We start from the raw sequence: 19,234 nt of genomic DNA, 5'->3' as shown, positions 1-19,234 counted from the left end.
CCCTCGCCAGTTCTGGCGACGGGGGTAGCATTCCACCCTTCTAGAGGGAGAAGACATGTTACTTTACTGAAACGCGGTTGATTTAAAATGAGCCTCAGATCCACAAAATGGATGCCCCTGCCACAGACACGGGTCTGGCCTCCTGCTGCTGACCGAAACCCGGCAGAAGAGGCCTGGACAAAGAGTTTCCTGTCACAGGGCGGTGTCAAACCACCCCAGACAGGAGATAGTGGATTGGAGTAGGGAGGTTTCAAAGAAACCAGACACTGCCTGGGGAGCACAAGGCTGCCCCTTGCAGGATCCGGCCAAACCGGTTCTGGGGCCTCCCAGCCCCTGTCCCAGCGCGGCCAGGATCAAAGGAGAGGGGTGTAACCACCCCCTTCCTGGGTCCCACCCATAGGAGGGGACCTAGCAGGATGTCCAACCCCCTAGATTCGAATAAGAGGGGGAGCAGTCCCAACGGACCTCAGATCATCCTGAAGAAACATAAGAAACGAAATCTGGACCCTTCGACTTTCTACACGACGTGAGAAGACTGAAGAATCTCCCTTGTGGTCAAGGAGTGACCACCCTGTGCAAACAGGCACCATCCAGCCCTCGACCCTTGCTTTGTTGCAGTTCCCGCCGGAACTCGAGCGACAGAGATCGACGAGATCAAGCTTGCCTGCCTTCTACCTGCCCGATCCACAGTCCCTGCAGAGCTGAGACCCGTGGAGGCGACCGGAAGCGTGGGGCACGCCATCTTGAAAAGGCCACGAGACGCTGACCGTGCAGCCCACGAGTGACCCTCGAAGCTGTACACCGGGGTTTGAGAAGCCCCAGCCCCGAGCTCCACTTGCACCAAAGCTCACCCCTCCACACTCGACGAGTGCTGCGTGGGGCCCTTCTGCTTGTGTGGTCTCGACGCGTTGGCCCGGTCACTTGCCAGCTGGCTTGTGGCCCCTGTGCCGACGAAACTTGAAATACGACTCGCTTTTCTGGTTGCTCCAGATCTGCACCAGCTCCTGTAAAAAGGAGCCCCCACTCTGACCCTCCTGGTTCGAGTGATAAGCAATCTCCCGGTTCCGCGTGGATTGCTTTTGCCAAGTGCTGTTTGCTACAATCTCGAAGCCGACGGTGCTGACGGCGAGAGCCTACGTGGGACAGATCGTGACCTGCTCCTGGACGTCGCAGATGCCCCAGAGCCCACGTGACAGCGGAGAGAAGCCTATCGACAACCGCCTGATTGCGCCCGACATTTCCTGGTTCCGTCCTGGTTCCACCCTGGTCACTGCTGAGTGACCCAGACTCTGTCCCCTCTGCTTTCAGGTACTTTTCTACTTCGATCCACCCTTGGATCGCACCGGACACTTCTGCTTCACAGCGCCTGCAGCTGCAACAGCTCCAAGCACCAAGAACCTGCGTGACAGAACCCGACGCCACTTCGACCCTGTGCACCCACGGCCTGTGGGTGAGGTAACTTTGCAACGCCGGTGTCCTTACACTGGTACACACCTCTAGGGTCTGTGTCTAAAGTTTTGTGTTCCTAGGTTCAGCGGAAGTAACATTTAATTCACTTTAACTAACTTTTACGCACCATTGACATTACATTGGTGCGCGCTGCACTTTCCGTGCTGCACCCGTATCCTGTGGGCTACTCCCGACTTCTTCATTGCTTGTCCTGACTGCTCCCAGCGAATCTCTAGGCCCTAGGCCTAACCATTGTTCGATAAGTGTTACTTATACCATTTTTTTAGTATATGGTCTGAGTGGCCCCCTGCCCTCAGCCATAATTGTGCCAACTTTATATGTTTAACAGTGCTTTTGATTTAACGCTTGTGCCCCTTTCCTCATAAAGAGTACTGGGGAGTAATTTAGAAATAAATACATATATTTTTACAATATATACTTGTGTGGTGTCCTTTCATTTGATTACAGGATTGTAGGTGGTAAAACAAGCTCGCTTAACACGACCTCTTAAGTTAAGCCTTTAAGGCTGCTTAGTCCATGCTACCACTAGGATAGCTTGTCTACAAGGTTGACTTACAACCTGACATCTTTGGGGTTTGTTTGGACTGATACCCAGTGGTTCCAGAATTGGAAACACTACATATCAGGCCAACTTCTCACATTGGTGGGCAGCGGTGCGGATTTGAGCTTGCTGTTTGTTTTACAATTGCAATCTTTATCAAATTGAAAGATCACATCAAGTACCTCTAGGTACATATAAATCAAAAGCTTAGCATATTAAGTTCTACTGAACTTAGTAGTTGTAGATTAAAGGGATTAGCACACCCTGACTACAACTCACTAGCAAGGTACAGTAGGAAACCACTTAGTGTAGGTAAGTGCACCACTTACACCTCACTAGCAGTCATGTCTGATGCAGATAGAGCCTCAGGCTCTGCTCCTGTAGAAGTTGATCCTATAGGGACAACATCCAGATATGACAACCTTAGCCACAAAGACCTGAGTGCCTTGTGCACAGCCAGGGGGCTAAAAAAGGGCAGAGGCCCTACCATTCCTTCCCTAATAGCTCTCCTAGAAAAGGATGATCTAGATAAGGTGAGTCAGGCTCCCTTAGAATCAGGTGAAGGGATACACTCCCCTGAGAATGAGAATCTTCCAGAAGAAGAAGAGGAGGAGGAAGAGGAAGAGGAAGGCTCTGATGTAGAAGAGCCTGAAGATCAGGATCAGAGGGGAAACCAGGTACAGGTTGCCAGCCTTAACCAGGCCAACTTGGACCTACATGGGAATGGGGGGGGCCAGCACCACCCCAGATCTCATAACCAAATTCTCCCAGGCAATAGAAGGGAGAGATCTCTATCAGGGGACTCTCACCTTTCTAGTGCCTCAAGAGAATCTCAAAGAGGAATGACTTCCTCCCAGAGAAAAGAGCATAGGGCCAGGATGAGGGCTGTCCAACTCCAAATAGAAAGGGAAGAGGTAGCCTTGGCTCAAGCTAAACTTGCTTTAGCAAGAGAGAGAAAATTGTGTGGCTTAGATGCCACTGGTGGCAGCAAAGTTCCTAAAGAAAAAGACAGGGCCTATGACAATAGAAACCTGACAAAAATTGTGCCCCCCTACAAGGAAGGGGATGATATCCACAAATGGATGACTGCTCTTGAGAGGGCCTGCATGGTACAGCAGGTCCCTGAGGATCAGTGGGCAGCAATTTTATGGTACTCCTTTTCTGAGAAAGGGAGGGACAGGCTCCTCACTGTTAGACCTGAGGATGCCAAAAACTACTCTGTTCTGAAGAGTGCTCTTATTGAAGGGTTTGGCCTAACCACTGAGCAATACAGGTTGTTGTTCAGAGACACCCAAAAAGCACAGACTCAGGACTGGACTGATTTTGTAGATTGTGCCACTAAGGCTCTGGAGGGTTGGCTGCAGGGAAGTAAAGTTTCAGACTATACAGGATTGTACAATCTTATGATGAGAGAACAGATCCTTAATAACTGTCAGAACCAGCTGTTGCATCAATACCTTGTTGACTCTGATTTGACCTCTCCCCAAGAATTGGGAAAGAAGGCAGACAAATGGGTCAGAACAAGGATTAAGCAGAAAAACCAGAACCAAGGTGACCAGAAGAAAACAGACCAGAAGGGTGGGAATCAGAAAGATAAAGAAAAGGACCAGAAGTCTTCAGGCCCCCAAACTAGTAATAAGGAGGGGGGTTCCCAAAATGGAAACAAGAAAAAGAAGAATGATGGCCCAAAGAAACCTTGGTGTAATACCTGCAAATCAGTTTCACACTGGGGCAGTGAATGCACTAAGAAAAACCCAGTCCCCACCACTGCAGCTCCTAAAGCAACTGCACCCCCTAGTACAGTCAGCAGTGGTGGTACACAGCCAAAGGGTTTAGTAGGGTTGACCCTGGGTACTGAGGTGGAATCTGGCCTAGTCAGAATCCCCACACAGGCAGTTCTCCTATATGATGTGGACTTATCTTTGCCCACTGCAGTAAGCCCCAGTAACCTGGGCAAATATAGGCAGACTCCCTTAATTAATGAGAAACTGGCTCAGGCCTACAGGGACACTTGTGCCAGTGTCACAATGGTGACACCTGGCTTTGTGGACCCTGGACAGATTGTACTAGGTGAAAGTTACCTAGTGACCAATGCAAGCAACTCCACTACTTCCCATAGTGTGGCTGTTGTGAACTTCTCCTGGGGAGGGGTAGATGGCCTAAAGAAAGTTGTTGTGAGTGCAGACCTCCCAGTAGATTGTCTGTTAGGCAATGATCTTGAAAGCTCAGTTTGGTCAGAAGTGGAGTACAGGACTCATGCAGAAATGCTAGGCGCATTGATGCCCTTTGGGGCTTAGTCTGCGCGATATAAATTTTCCTTCATTTCATTCATTTCATTTCATTTCATTTCATTTCATAGGGATTTCAGCTCATGTCCTTGCAGTGACAAGGTCTCAGGCTAAGAAGTGCCTTCCTGAACCAGTGGTGGATCTTGAAACAATAGACCAACCACAACCCAAGAGAAGGAGCAAGAGGGTTAAGGCTGTGCCTTCCCACTTGCCCCAGGTTGAGGATCAGGTTTCACAGGAAACTGATTCTGCAGTCCAAGAGGAGACTGTCTCTGAGGAGCTTGAACCTGATCAGGTTGAGTTTCTGGGGACAGGGGGACCCTCAAGGGCAGACCTGGGGCAGGCTCAATTAGATTGCCCTTCACTTGAACCCCTCAGACAGCAAGCTGCTGCTGAGGCTGCAGGGAATGCTCAAGGTACCCATAAGGTGTATTGGGATGAAGGGCTCCTTTATTCAGAGGCTAGAGACCCCAAGCCTGGCACAACCAGGAGGTTGGTCATACCTTTGAAGTTTAGGGGCTTCCTTCTTACCTTGGCCCATGATATTCCCCTTGCAGGACACTTAGGCCAGAATAAGACTTGGGACAGGCTTGTTCCACACTTTCACTGGCCTCACATGTCAGAAAATGTCAAGGAGTTTTGTCGCTCCTGTGTCACTTGCCAAGCCAGTGGTAAGTCAGGTGGCACAACAAAGGCCCCCCTGATACCACTACCTGTGGTGGGGGTACCCTTTGAAAGAGTTGGAATAGACATTGTGGGTCCCATGGATCCTCAAACAGCATCTGGGCACAGATTTATACTGGTGGTAGTGGATCATGCCACCAGGTACCCAGAGGCAATTCCCCTGAGGACCACCACAGCTCCTGTGGTGGCAAAAGCCCTCATTGCAGTTTTCTCAAGAGTGGGCTTTCCAAAGGAGGTTCTTTCAGACAGAGGTACTAACTTTATGTCTGGATACTTAAAAGCAATGTGGAAAGAGTGTGGAGTAAACTATAAGTTTACCACACCCTACCATCCACAGTGCAATGGGCTTGTGGAAAGGTTCAACAAGACCCTAAAGGGAATGATAAAAGGTTTACCAGAGAAGCTTAGGCGGAAATGGGACATCCTTTTACCCTGCTTGCTCTTTGCTTACAGAGAGGTCCCACAGAAGGGGGTTGGCTACAGCCCTTTTGAACTTTTGTTTGGCCACCCTGTAAGAGGTCCATTGAGTTTGGTGAAGGAAGGATGGGAGTTACCTCTCAAAAAGCCTAAACTAGACATTGTGGACTATGTACTTGGTCTCCGCTCCAGGATGGCTGAATACATGGAGAGAGCATCCAAAAACCTTGAGGCAAGTCAGGAATTACAGAAAGCCTGGCATGACCAAAAGGCTGTTATGGTTAAGTTCCAGCCAGGACAGAAGGTGTGGGTGTTGGACCCAGTGGGGCCAGCAGCTCTCCAGGACAAATGGACTGGACCCTACCCTATCATTGAAAAGAAGGGAGAAGTCACCTACTTGGTTGACTTTGGTACCCCTAGGAGCCCCCACAGGGTGCTCCATGTGAACAGATTGAAAGCATTTGTTGACAGGGAGGACATGAGTCTCCTCATGGCCACAGATGGGGAACAGGAGGAAGAGTGAAGGACTGGGTTCTTTGGACCCAGCGGTGCCAGGGCACAACACCTGAAACCTTCGTGGGTAACCTGCTCCGGCGTACAAGTCACAGAGACACGGGACACTTCCTTCGGCGTCAAAGAGTCAAGGTTTATTTACTGCAGGGAACACAGAAGTCACAGGAAGTACATCGAGTGTAGTTCGGGGAGACTGCTTCAAATTGTATTTGTGGATCGCTCCTTTTATACAGTTTTTACTCATAGGATAACATGATACACAATAGTTTACAACCTGGTTCCCACAAGTCGCTCTCAGAGGGGTCGCTTAGATCACTTTGAAACACACAAGATCCGGAACATAAGTGCGGAAACATTTGGCGGTTCCCAACTGTAAAAACCCATCTTCCCACCATTAGCAAATTCCAATCAGCAGTAAAGTAGATCGAAATAGGAACGAAGACAGGTGCAGAGGAAGACGGAGACAGTAGGGAGATCGGAAAGGGTGTAAAAGGGGAGTGTCGAGAAGCACGAGATACAGGCATCAAAGGGACGTGCCTAATGAGATGCACGACTGAGACAATAAGCCCGTGCGGCAAGATGAGCCTCGAGCGGCGCCATCTGCCTTACAGTAGCATCCCCCTCGTCATAAAGACACTTACAAAGAACATGCGTCTTCCGCCATATCTTGGGAGTCCCAGGGTCGCGAAGCGGACAGCGTCCGTTCGCTGGCTACTTGAGGGCAAGAGACAAAATGGATGCCGTATCTAAGATGGAACCCGTGGGTACAGATGACAAACCCACATAACAAACGAACGGTTTAAGTTAGCACAGCGAAACTGCGCACACTTACAAAACTCGTCATTTGCGGTTCATAGATACTAGACTCGACCATATTCGTGCGAGTTAAAAACACCACTTACAATTGTCACGGAACCTCAGACGCTCCTTTTGCCCTCATGTAGGCAAGCACTAGTCGGAATCATACTCGATATTCATCAGACCATCAAGATGTCGTTGTAGCATAGCTCTGTCCAACCGAGTCCCCTTGGTAACAGATGGTTGTCTCATACACGTTGTAGCACAGAGGCCACATAAGGCAGGACCACACTGCACACAAAGGCAACACGTGAACAGGAACACTACCACAACCCCGATGATCGTCAGAATCTTCCAACCCCAAGTCGACACCAGGCCCCAAAACCAACCAAGTAGCGTCCAATCCCCTACATCCACGTGTATGGATTCGGAGATCTTGTGCAACTTCGAGATGGCTTGATAGACAGTAGGAGCATTATCTGGAATGAAAATGCAACAGCTCGAATGGATCACTTTACATACCCCACCGCGATCTGCTAAGACAACATCTAAAACCATACGGTTTTGTAATGTCATAAGTCTCTCCGCCTGAAGTTCTGTGGTGATATTACCAAGGGCACTGGCAGTAATGTTAGCTGTCGATTCTACCACTCGAGTCAAATGTCTCAGGTTCCTACTATTAACCATAGGTCCCCAAAATGGGAGGAAACCCTTGAAAAAGTCTCCTGCCTCTTGACCGGCAGTATCCTCTTCGCTAATTACGCCTCGTACAACTCTAGTCTTATGATAATCGGCATCTACAGTAAACGTCGGAGGCAACAGATTTGCAACAAAACATGAGCCCATGAAGTCTGCGGGCAACCATGTGTATGCACGATCATGACAGATAAAGTATGTACCCTTGGCAGCCAGAAACACAGGGGACGGGGACATTGGCAAAACGTAACTTTCAGTGCAAGCACTTACTCCAAGTGAGGCTTGCGAGCCACGACCCACAAGACAAAGATTACCAGTGTGGGGTACGACCCATATTGGAGACGAGCTTTTAAGCTGCTTTTCATTAATGAACATACTATATTCCCCTCTACTTAGGACCCTATAGGCTTGTACCTCTTCTTTAGGGATAAGAAAAGGATCATGGATCTCATCTTCCATCTCCTCTATTGCCATCGATAGCACCCACTGATACGAGGTAGGACCAGCGTTGGGGGAACGTTGTTCTGGAGTGGGGTGGAAACCCAGTGCGCTTCGAAGCATTGTTTGGAATGCTCGAGCTGACCCTTGGGAACTATACGGTAACACCAGATATGGAATTCCCTTACCCGTAGTATGTGGCATCAACCCACACACCCAACAATTAGTAGTGTTAACCACTAACTGATGCTGATGGAGGAGCTGGATAAAGGAATTGTTGCGGAATTCTACACGTCTAGCCTGTTCGTGTTCTGGTAACATATGAAAGGAATGAGGAGAAGCAGTAGAAGTAATGTTAGGGTAAGGAGTAGGAGTAGGGGTAGGAAGTAAGAAGTAAGACATAGTGTAATACACCCCACCCGCCAAAAATGCAGAAGCAGTTAAAAACAAAACAAACAACTGGGATACAAAACATTTCGTACGACTAAGTTTCTGCAGCTTGACTCTATATGCCTGAGCTCCTTCCAAATCATTCAGCTTCGAAAATGCCATTTCCCTACGACCGTCCGCAACGTTTCTTGACGCACTTCGTTCTGTGCAGCAATAGTCAATCCCCAGGAGTTCCTAGGAACCGACGGTCTTTAACCTAGTGTCAAGACCTACTGTCCAGAAGGAAGTACGCGCGCGGCCCTACGGCCCTCAATACACAATATGTATATATTAGCACAATATTTCTCAGCTGTGGAAGAAAAAGATACAAGGAAGAAGCTTGATATATATATATATACAAAACAATTTTCAATGATACGAATGTTCAAAGTTGATCATGGGAAACGAAGATATTGCAGTTATCAATTTCAGCAAAGCAAGCAAATTTTTATTTGTCCTTAGTGTGAGATCGCAAAGAATATCGATGTTTCCCGGGACGTGTCTGCACGTCGAACAAAGGATCTGTCGAAGAGACAGCGTCCTGCTGATCAGTTCGTTGGTCTGGTCTTGAGTCTCTTGCTGACAAATGTTCAACAGTGGCTTTCTGCTGCGCTGAGGGTTCTCCAACAAGCTGTGCGTCGCTAAAAGGTACAAACGCCGGCAATGTTTCTGTTTCTGTTGACGCAATGCCTTTCCTTACCCACGGGTCTGCCGACAAAGGAATAGGGACTCGCTTACAATGGGTAGCATGTACCCAATTTTTCCGCCCCTCAAGACGAACGGCAGTCCTCGTGGCCAGGAGCACCTGGTAAGGTCCGGTGAAGCGAGGGTCCAGATTGTTTTTTCGTGAAAAATTTCGGGTAACCACCCAATCTCCGGGCTGGAGCTGGTGGCCTGGACCCTCCGTCTGCGTCGGCAAGGCGTCGTAAACCTGTTGATGAATTAACCTCAGTTTAGCAGTCAAGTCATGTAAGTAATCAATCAACATCGGAAACTCAAGATCAGAGAATATTCCTGGCCTAGGAACCCCCCACACATTCGCAGGACGGCCGAACACTATTTCATAGGGACTGAGCCCTATTCGGGAGTGTACAGTCGCCCTAGTTGACAGTAATGCTAGAGGCAAAGCATCAGGCCACGAAAGTCCAGTCGTAGCTTGAATCTTCGCTAATTTTAGTTTAAGGGTGCCATTGTACCCTTCAACCAATCCAGCTGACTGGGGATGATTGGCGCTATGGAATTTCTGATTTATTCCAAGGCCCTTACACACACTCTTCATCACACTTCCAACAAACTCACTTCCGTTATCTGACCACACGACTCTAGGCATTCCATACCGAGGAAAGTATTCCTTCAGTAGGATTTTCGCAGTAGACAAAGCAGTATTGTCTTTGAGGGGATAGGCCTCGATCCATCGGGAGAATGCGCAAACCACAACCAAAACGTATTTCAGGTTATTGCATCGCTCCATATGGATGAAGTCCAATTGGATCACCTCAAAGGGATACAAAGGAGGAGCAAAACTGCCAGGGGGAGTTGGGGTTCCTTTGCCAGGATTGTACATTATACACACCATACAATTCTTCACCAAACGTTCAGCACACTTAGTAATTCCATCATTCTTCCACACATCAGCCAACAACTTGCAAATACCTTTCGCGCTAATATGTGCTAACCCATGTGCCATTTGCACAACGGCCAGTACATACGCATCAGGCAACATCCATCTTTTCTGATCTGACAAATCAATCCAGCAACCATTCACATCCAACCTTCCCGTACTTTCTTTCCACTTCATCTTTTCAGTGTCGGTGGCCTCATTCTGAATTGCTTTCACACTCTCTATAGTATTCTCACACATACTTGATTCTGTAGGCCACCTAACCGAATTCGTCACATACATTCGAGTGCTAAGGTTCCGGGCAGTCTCCTTAGCAATCTCATCTGCAAACGCATTACCACGACCAACATCATCCGTCACTTTACGATGCGCACTACATTTAACAATTGCAACTTGAGCAGGCAAAGTCAATGCATCCAAAAGATCGTTCACAAGCTGGCCATGCTGTATTTTCGTGCCATGTGACGTCAAGAAACCACGTTCTCGCCACAATCGTCCGAAACTATGCGCTACACCGAAAGCATACTGACTATCGGTGTACACATTCACACGTTTACCTTTTGCTAATACACATGCTCTAGTAAGAGCGATCAGCTCTGCAGCTTGGGCAGAATTCTGATTCAATCTCGCAGTCTCAACAACAGTATTCAATGTCACCACAGCATAAGCAGTAGTCACATCACCATTCGGCAATTTAAAACATGACCCATCCACATACAGGATGCCATCCGGGTCTTCCAATGGGGTGTTTTTAAGGTCCACACGACCTTTTGTTTCCTCCTCTGTCCGCAAGTAACAGTCATGTTCTGTTACTGCATCTGACTCTGCACTAATTGGTAACAAAGTTGCCGGATTTAGGACATTACAACGTTTTATCTGAATGTGGCTTGCCAAGAGCGTCAATTCGTACCCAGATAACCTCGCACTCGTCAAGTGCTGAGTTTTCGTACGGTTCAAAAGAGTATCGACTGCATGCGGAACCATCACCGTAAGCATATTATCCATGACCAATCCTGCTGATTGTCGGATGGAGACCGCAGCTGCCGCAGTTGCTCTCAAACAACTCGGCAATGCTCTAGCTACTGGGTCTAAGGTCGAGGAAAAATATGCACATGGACGTTGCTTACCACCAAAAGGTTGCGTTAAGACGCTTAAAGCACAACCTTCCCTCTCGTGAACATATAACGTGAACGGTTTACTGTAATCAGGGGTACCTAACACAGGAGCCGAACACAATGAATCACGTAATTCAGAAAAACTTTTCTGACATTCTTCCGTCCATGGTAAAGGAGTCGAAACATCCTTGCACGTAAGAGCCACCAATGGTTTCGCTAGCAATGAAAAATTAGGAATCCACTGCCTGCAGTACGATGTGATACCTAGAAAGGCACGCACATCTCTTTGGGTTTGTGGCACAGCCATGCGCGCAATCGCTGCAATTCTCTCTGGGGTCAATCTCCTTCCCTCCTTTGACAATAAGTGACCTAGGTAGGTTACTTCTTGACAACAATATTGGAGTTTAGAAGGTGACACCTTGTGATTTAACTCACAGAGATGTTGCAGCAACGACACTGTAGCAATTTTGCAAATGTCCTGAGTATCAGCAGCCACCAATAAGTCGTCGACGTATTGGATTAAAGCCGCACCAACCGGCAACCTAAACGCATCTAGTTGACCCTTCAAAGCTTGACTGTAAATCGATGGACTTTCACAGTAGCCCTGAGGAGCGCGTTTGAACCGGAAGCTACGTCCACCAAGAGAGAAACCGAAAAGGTCCCTGCTCTCTTCGGCAATCGGGATGCTGAAAAACGCATTTTTCAAATCAATCACCGAAAACCATGAAGCTGTAGCTGGAATCAGAGTCAGTAGCGCCGTAATGTCAGGCACAACAGGGAATTGAGGAACCACAATTTTATTCACCTCCCGTAAATCGATAACAAAACGATAAACAGGCGGTTTGGTAGGATCAGTACGTTTAAGAATGGGCAGTACAGGACTATTGCACACGTTTCCCCGAGTTTCTTCAATGACATCTTTCTCGATCAAATCATAGATGATCGCTAACAAAGCTCGTTCACCATCAAGGGAGATACGATATTGGGGAATACGTGGCAATCGCACATTCGATTTCAACTGAACAACATAAGGGGAGATATCAAGTAGGCCCACGTCATTTGGACCCGTCGCCCACAAAGATGCAGGAAGAGAACTCAATTCCGGTGGAAGCTTATCGAGGGACAAGTACATGGGAGAGACTACCCTCTCTCCGAACGTAAGCTTTACACCCGCAGGAGAACAATACAAAGTCGCATACAAGCGTTTAAGCAAATCCAGACCCAAAAGATTTTCGCCACAACCAGTAGACAAAATCAATGGAGCTTCGAGCTCACGTGGCCCAATTTTAAGGGGCAAAGGGCGCGAAACTGGATTGCTAACGGGGGCGCCAGAGAATCCAACGGAAACATTTGTTAAGCCAGACAAAGGTGCGCCAGGGAGTTTCGAATGCATGATAGAACTTTTCGCTGCACCAGTGTCCAACAGAAAAGGCTCAACGACGCCCGATGTAGCAACTGCGACGTAAGGCCCTCTCTGATCAACCGGAACTGATACCACTCCCTCTCCTTGTCTTTGGCTGTCCTAGTAATTACTATCGTCAGGTCCCTGATCGACGTAATAATCGTCTACATTGTACTGCGCAGATCGTCCTTGCGATGATCCACGTTGATCGAAACAGTTATTAGAATTTGATGAATGGTCAGAGCGATCATTCTGAGCACCACGACCTCTACCACGTGATGCGTGCTGTGCACCACCACGACCTCCTCTAGACGAATTACCACCACTACGGTCATTTAAAGCAGGACAATTGAATTTAATGTGTCCCTCCTGTCTACAATAAGCACATTGATTGTACCCTAATGAAGATCTCTGAAAAGATGAATCATTACGCGGCTGCGATCGATTCGATTGCGACTGCGATCTATTCTGCTGAGGCGCATTCTGATTAGAACGCGGCGGATATGCTTGTTGTAACAACACTTTAGTTTTCAGCTCTTTCGTCTTTTTATCGGCACGGTCATTTTCCTCTTTTTCTCTATTTTCGTAATATTGTGCCGTAGCCAATATCTGAGCTGAGGTAGAAACGGCCCATGAACTTTCTGAATTTTTCAATTTATGGCTCAAGTCGGGCAATAAGTTCGATACGAATTTATCCACAAACAACCTCTGTCCACCCTCAGTACCCATATCCTGCCCACTATGATCGACGAATGTTTCCTCGAACCTCGTAAAGAAGTCTGAAACACTCTCATCTTTCTTCTGCTTACAGGCTGACAACTTGTCCCAATTTACCCTCATAGCTGGCATAAGCGTTTTCATTAATGTAATGATTCGCTGGGGAAGAAGTTCAATCAACTGATCGGGTTTAGTAGCAGCCACTTGTCCAGCGTCTGCCGCTGTAATGGCAGCCCAATCACCACCTAATTCATTCGCGTGATCTTGGTGACGAATCTTGGCCCATACCGGTTGCGGTACGACATTGCCAAACAACATGTCGATATCGGCCAGATTCATTATCGTAGCGTCTACGAGCTGCGATAATTCTTTGTAATACCCCGCAGGATTTTTGCGAGGATCAGGCAAAGTTTGTTTCACCTGAAGCACTTCCGATCGTTTCCAAGGGAGGTGTATCCACACTCTCTGGAAATGTGCTGGTATTGGAGCATTAGCATTAGTATTATCAGCGGGTACCCAAACTGGCGGAACTTCACGCATAGGATATTGGCCAGACCCATCTCGTTGTTCAATGTCCTCAACGAACAATGCATGAGGAATAGGAGCGGGACGAAGAGATAGCAACCGCTCAATAGCACGTCGGACATTAGTGTCGACTATCAGTCCAGTTGCGAACTGAAGCCGGAGTTCAGACAGGGCGGTCAGCACCTCGTCAGGCGCATTGGCCGCTATCTGATCATGTAAGAACTTGCACATTTCATCAAACACATATCTCTGAGTAGGTATGTTGAATTGATCAAACGTTTCGAGGACAACACGAGGTGGATTTCTAACAGGGTTTATCATCCAACCCATCGCCATATTGTATAGCGCAACACGTTCTCTATTACCAGGAAGCTGGCTACGTCTCTGTGGACCATCAGAACCTGCAGACCCAAAAACAGGTCCGAGCGACTGAAAGAAGTTTGTCGCAAGGGGAGAATCACGATTACGAGTAGAGGGAGAAGAGTAAGACACAGGACTAACAAGAGAAGGAGTAGAGACGTTAGCAGCAACAGGGGTTAACAATACAGGAGCAGTAGCGTGAGCAGTAGCGGGAACAGGAGTATGTGGAAGCGGAGGAGCAGTAGGAATAGAAATAGGCAAAGGAGCAGGAACAGTCGGAAGAGCAGGTGCAGGTTGAGGAACTGGTGGAGGAATAACAGGTGGAAGAACAGGTACGGCAGGGACCACAGGAGCTGCGGTACCCTGTACGTACGGAGGTGGCGACTTCATAAGATAGGACATTAAAGAATCCTCAACTGCCTCTTCCTTCTTATCCGACTCCGTAGGCAAAACAGGATAGCATTTGTCTATGGACATACGCTGTAATCTCTCAAACACTTCCTTATCCTTATCCTCCTTATCACGCTGAAACTGCTCAGCTTTCTTCACTATAGTAGCAACAGTATCTCGCTGACTACGTTTATTTTGTCTGATCTCTTTCTGTCGGGCTTCTTTGCGCCAGAACCGAAAGGCATCAAACATGGCCGGCCTTGATTTACGTTCGAACAACTTTATTTCCAAATTATCTAAGATCGACGCTTCGAAGCTACCGTGAGGTGGCCAACGAAGATCGCCGTCTTTCTTTGTATATTTGATCCAATAATCGTTAAAAGCAATCGGGCCTAGCCCATGTTTGCTATATAAGTCATATGTAGGAGTTCCAACCGGAGGTATCGGACACGAGTCCTCCAGCAGGGAATCCGCACCACAAGGTCTAAAGCAACTGAACAAAGTACTGCGACCAGGCATCTTGCACACTAGCCGAGTTTCACAAACTTCAAGGGTTACGGGATTTCGGGATTTACCAAGTCCCAGCAAAGAACTAAACCCTCGGTCTTTGGCGGCTGCAGTCGTCAAACAAATACAACAACAACAAAGTACGCTAGCAAAGTGTCACCGACAAAAACACTCACACAGCGTGTACAACAAAGACACCCGCTAAAGTGTCTACAACAAAAACACTCGCTAAAGTGTTTACAACAAAGACACTCGCTAAAGTGTCTACAACCAAGAACTCTGGGAGCGACCCACAAATACTTAACTCAAAGATCAATGGCGTCCTCAGGAAGGCCCGTCAATCGTCTCGCTATACCAAGGTCTACGCCAGGCGCCAAAACAGGTCTACAGTCAGGGCAGCAGTCCGTCGCAGCCGTTAGGAGGCGGGAATCTTCGCGGGAAAAGTCTTCGGGCCACTTATTTCGACAACAGGATCGATGAAGCGGGGTGCACCTTCCCTCGGAGATTTCACACGAAGTTCCTCACGATCGTCGGGCTTGGACCGGTACCACTGATGCAGCCCCACGTTGGGCGCCAACTGAAGGACTGGGTTCTTTGGACCCAGCGGTGCCAGGGCACAACACCTGAAACCTTCGTGGGTAACCTGCTCCGGCGTACAAGTCACAGAGACACGGGACACTTCCTTCGGCGTCAAAGAGTCAAGGTTTATTTACTGCAGGGAACACAGAAGTCACAGGAAGTACATCGAGTGTAGTTCGGGGAGACTGCTTCAAATTGTATTTGTGGATCGCTCCTTTTATACAGTTTTTACTCATAGGATAACATGATACACAATAGTTTACAACCTGGTTCCCACAAGTCGCTCTCAGAGGGGTCGCTTAGATCACTTTGAAACACACAAGATCCGGAACATAAGTGCGGAAACATTTGGCGGTTCCCAACTGTAAAAACCCATCTTCCCACCATTAGCAAATTCCAATCAGCAGTAAAGTAGATCGAAATAGGAACGAAGACAGGTGCAGAGGAAGACGGAGACAGTAGGGAGATCGGAAAGGGTGTAAAAGGGGAGTGTCGAGAAGCACGAGATACAGGCATCAAAGGGACGTGCCTAATGAGATGCACGACTGAGACAATAAGCCCGTGCGGCAAGATGAGCCTCGAGCGGCGCCATCTGCCTTACAGTAGCATCCCCCTCGTCATAAAGACACTTACAAAGAACATGCGTCTTCCGCCATATCTTGGGAGTCCCAGGGTCGCGAAGCGGACAGCGTCCGTTCGCTGGCTACTTGAGGGCAAGAGACAAAATGGATGCCGTATCTAAGATGGAACCCGTGGGTACAGATGACAAACCCACATAACAAACGAACGGTTTAAGTTAGCACAGCGAAACTGCGCACACTTACAAAACTCGTCATTTGCGGTTCATAGATACTAGACTCGACCATATTCGTGCGAGTTAAAAACACCACTTACAATTGTCACGGAACCTCAAGAGAGTGACCCTCTCCCAGACCTGCTTTCCCAGAACCCTGATGATGGTTCAGTTGATGGAGTAGCCTTGGCAGGCAGCCTCACTGAGCAGCAACAGGTGGACTGCAGACAGGTGTTGCAGGCCCACAGACAATTGTTTTCACTCACACCCAGTCAGACTAACTGGTGCACCCATGAGGTGGACACTGGTGACAATCTGCCTGTGAAGAATAAGATCTACAGGCAACCTGACCATGTCAGGGATTGTATAAAGGCTGAGGTGCAAAAGATGTTGGAGCTTGGAGTGATTGAGCCATCAGAGAGCCCATGGGCTAGCCCAGTGGTCCTTGTGCCAAAACCTCATACCAAAGATGGGAAGAGAGAAATGAGGTTTTGTGTGGACTACAGAGGTCTCAATGCTGTCACTAGGACAGATGCTCATCCCATTCCAAGAGCAGATGAGCTCATTGATAAATTGGCTTCTGCCAAGTTTCTGAGCACATTTGATTTGACAGCTGGCTACTGGCAAATCAGACTAGCTGAGGAGTCAAAAGCCAAAACAGCATTTTCGACCCCTAGTGGACATTATCAATTTGTGGTAATGCCCTTTGGCTTGAAGAATGCACCTGCCACTTTCCAAAGGTTGGTGAACCAAGTCCTTGCTGGGTTGGATGACTTTTGTGCAGCATATCTAGATGATATTGCTGTCTTTAGCTCCACCTGGGAGGATCACCTGATCCACCTGAAGAAGGTTCTGGAGGCCCTGCAAAAGGCAGGCCTGACTATCAAGGCTACTAAGTGCCAGATAGGGCAGAGCAAGGTTGTGTACTTGGGCCACCTAGTAGGTGGGGGTCAAGTTCAACCACTGGAGAGCAAGATCCAGACCATACAGGACTGGGCTCCTCCAACTACCCAGACACAAGTCAGAGCCTTCTTGGGCCTGACTGGGTATTACAGAAAATTTGTAAAGAACTATGGGTCCATTGTGACACCATTGAATGACTTGACATCCAAGAAGATGCCCAAAAAGGTTCAGTGGACAGTTAGCTGTCAAAAGGCATTTGATGACCTGAAGAAGGCCATGTGCTCTGCACCTATCCTGAAGAGTCCTGACTACTCCAAACAGTTCATTGTACAGACAGATGCTTCTGAGTTGGGGGTGGGAGCTGTGCTTTCACAACTTAATCAAGATGGTCAAGACCAGCCCATTGCTTTTATTAGCAGAAGGCTGACCCCCAGGGAGAAACGTTGGTCAGCTATTGAGAGGGAGGCCTTTGCTGTGGTTTGGGCCCTGAAGAAGTTGAGGCCATACTTGTTTGGTACTCACTTCCTAATTCAGACAGACCATAAGCCCCTCTTGTGGCTAAATCAGATGAAGGGTGAAAATCCCAAACTGCTCAGGTGGTCCATTTCCCTACAGGGGATGGACTTTACAGTGGAGCACCGCCCAGGGACTGACCATGGTAATGCAGATGGTCTCTCCAGGTACTTCCACTTAGAACATGAAGACTTATCTGGTCAAGGTTAAGTTTAATGTCCCTGCGTTTGGGGGGGGGTTATGTAGGAGAGTAGGGTCTGCTATCCTATGGTCACCCCAATTTTTGCTTTTTGCTTCACTGGTTTTCGACTTACTGAGGCTGTGGGCCTGCTAATCAGACCCCCAGCCTGCTGTTCTCTCTCTAAATTTATGATACATATGCTATAGGTACATACCACAATTGGAAATGGACTCCTTGTCAGCCCCTGTACCATGCACTATAGGTGATCAGGGCATAGGTGCCACCAAGGCCTACCAGGGGCTGAAGCATAGCTTTTGCCACCCCTGGCTGGTTCTTAAATTGACACAACTGGCTGATCACTCAGCTGGGGCAAGTGGGCGTAATCACCCCTTGCTTAGATATAGTATACCTATATCTAAACCTATATCTGGACACATATATAACCTGTGAGCCACTCCTATGGAAGGCCTCATCAATCCTGGAGGCAGAGTGCGTGGTTTTATGTGAGATGGAGCTCTGGCATGAGCTGAGCCTGTCTGCAGCTGTCGGGAACAACTCCCTAAGCTGATCCGGGATAATGCCATACCATATACTCTTAAGCGCCTTATAATCCTCGCGGTTATATAGCAACTTTGGTTTGGCTTTATCAAAACATGTCGTGTAAGGTGTCATACGAATTGGAATACTACCCCCTCGCCAGTTCTGGCGACGGGGGTAGCATTCCACCCTTCTAGAGGGAGAAGACATGTTACTTTACTGAAACGCGGTTGATTTAAAATGAGCCTCAGATCCACAAAATGGATGCCCCTGCCACAGACACGGGTCTGGCCTCCTGCTGCTGACCGAAACCCGGCAGAAGAGGCCTGGACAAAGAGTTTCCTGTCACAGGGCGGTGTCAAACCACCCCAGACAGGAGATAGTGGATTGGAGTAGGGAGGTTTCAAAGAAACCAGACACTGCCTGGGGAGCACAAGGCTGCCCCTTGCAGGATCCGGCCAAACCGGTTCTGGGGCCTCCCAGCCCCTGTCCCAGCGCGGCCAGGATCAAAGGAGAGGGGTGTAACCACCTGTAGGAGAGTAGGGTCTGCTATCCTATGGTCACCCCAATTTTTGCTTTTTGCTTCACTGGTTTTCGACTTACTGAGGCTGTGGGCCTGCTAATCAGACCCCCAGCCTGCTGTTCTCTCTCTAAATTTATGATACATGTGCTATAGGTACATGCCACAATTGGAAATGGACTCCTTGTCAGCCCCTGTACCATGCACTATAGGTGCTCAGGGCATAGGTGCCACCAAGGCCTACCAGGGGCTGAAGCATAGCTTTTGCCACCCCTGGCTGGTTCTTAAATTGACACA

This window comes from Lissotriton vulgaris, chromosome 2_2, assembly GCF_964263255.1.
Source record: "Lissotriton vulgaris chromosome 2_2, aLisVul1.2, whole genome shotgun sequence".
In the NCBI taxonomy this organism is placed as follows: domain Eukaryota; kingdom Metazoa; phylum Chordata; class Amphibia; order Caudata; family Salamandridae; genus Lissotriton; species Lissotriton vulgaris.
This window is presented reverse-complemented; position numbering follows the sequence as displayed.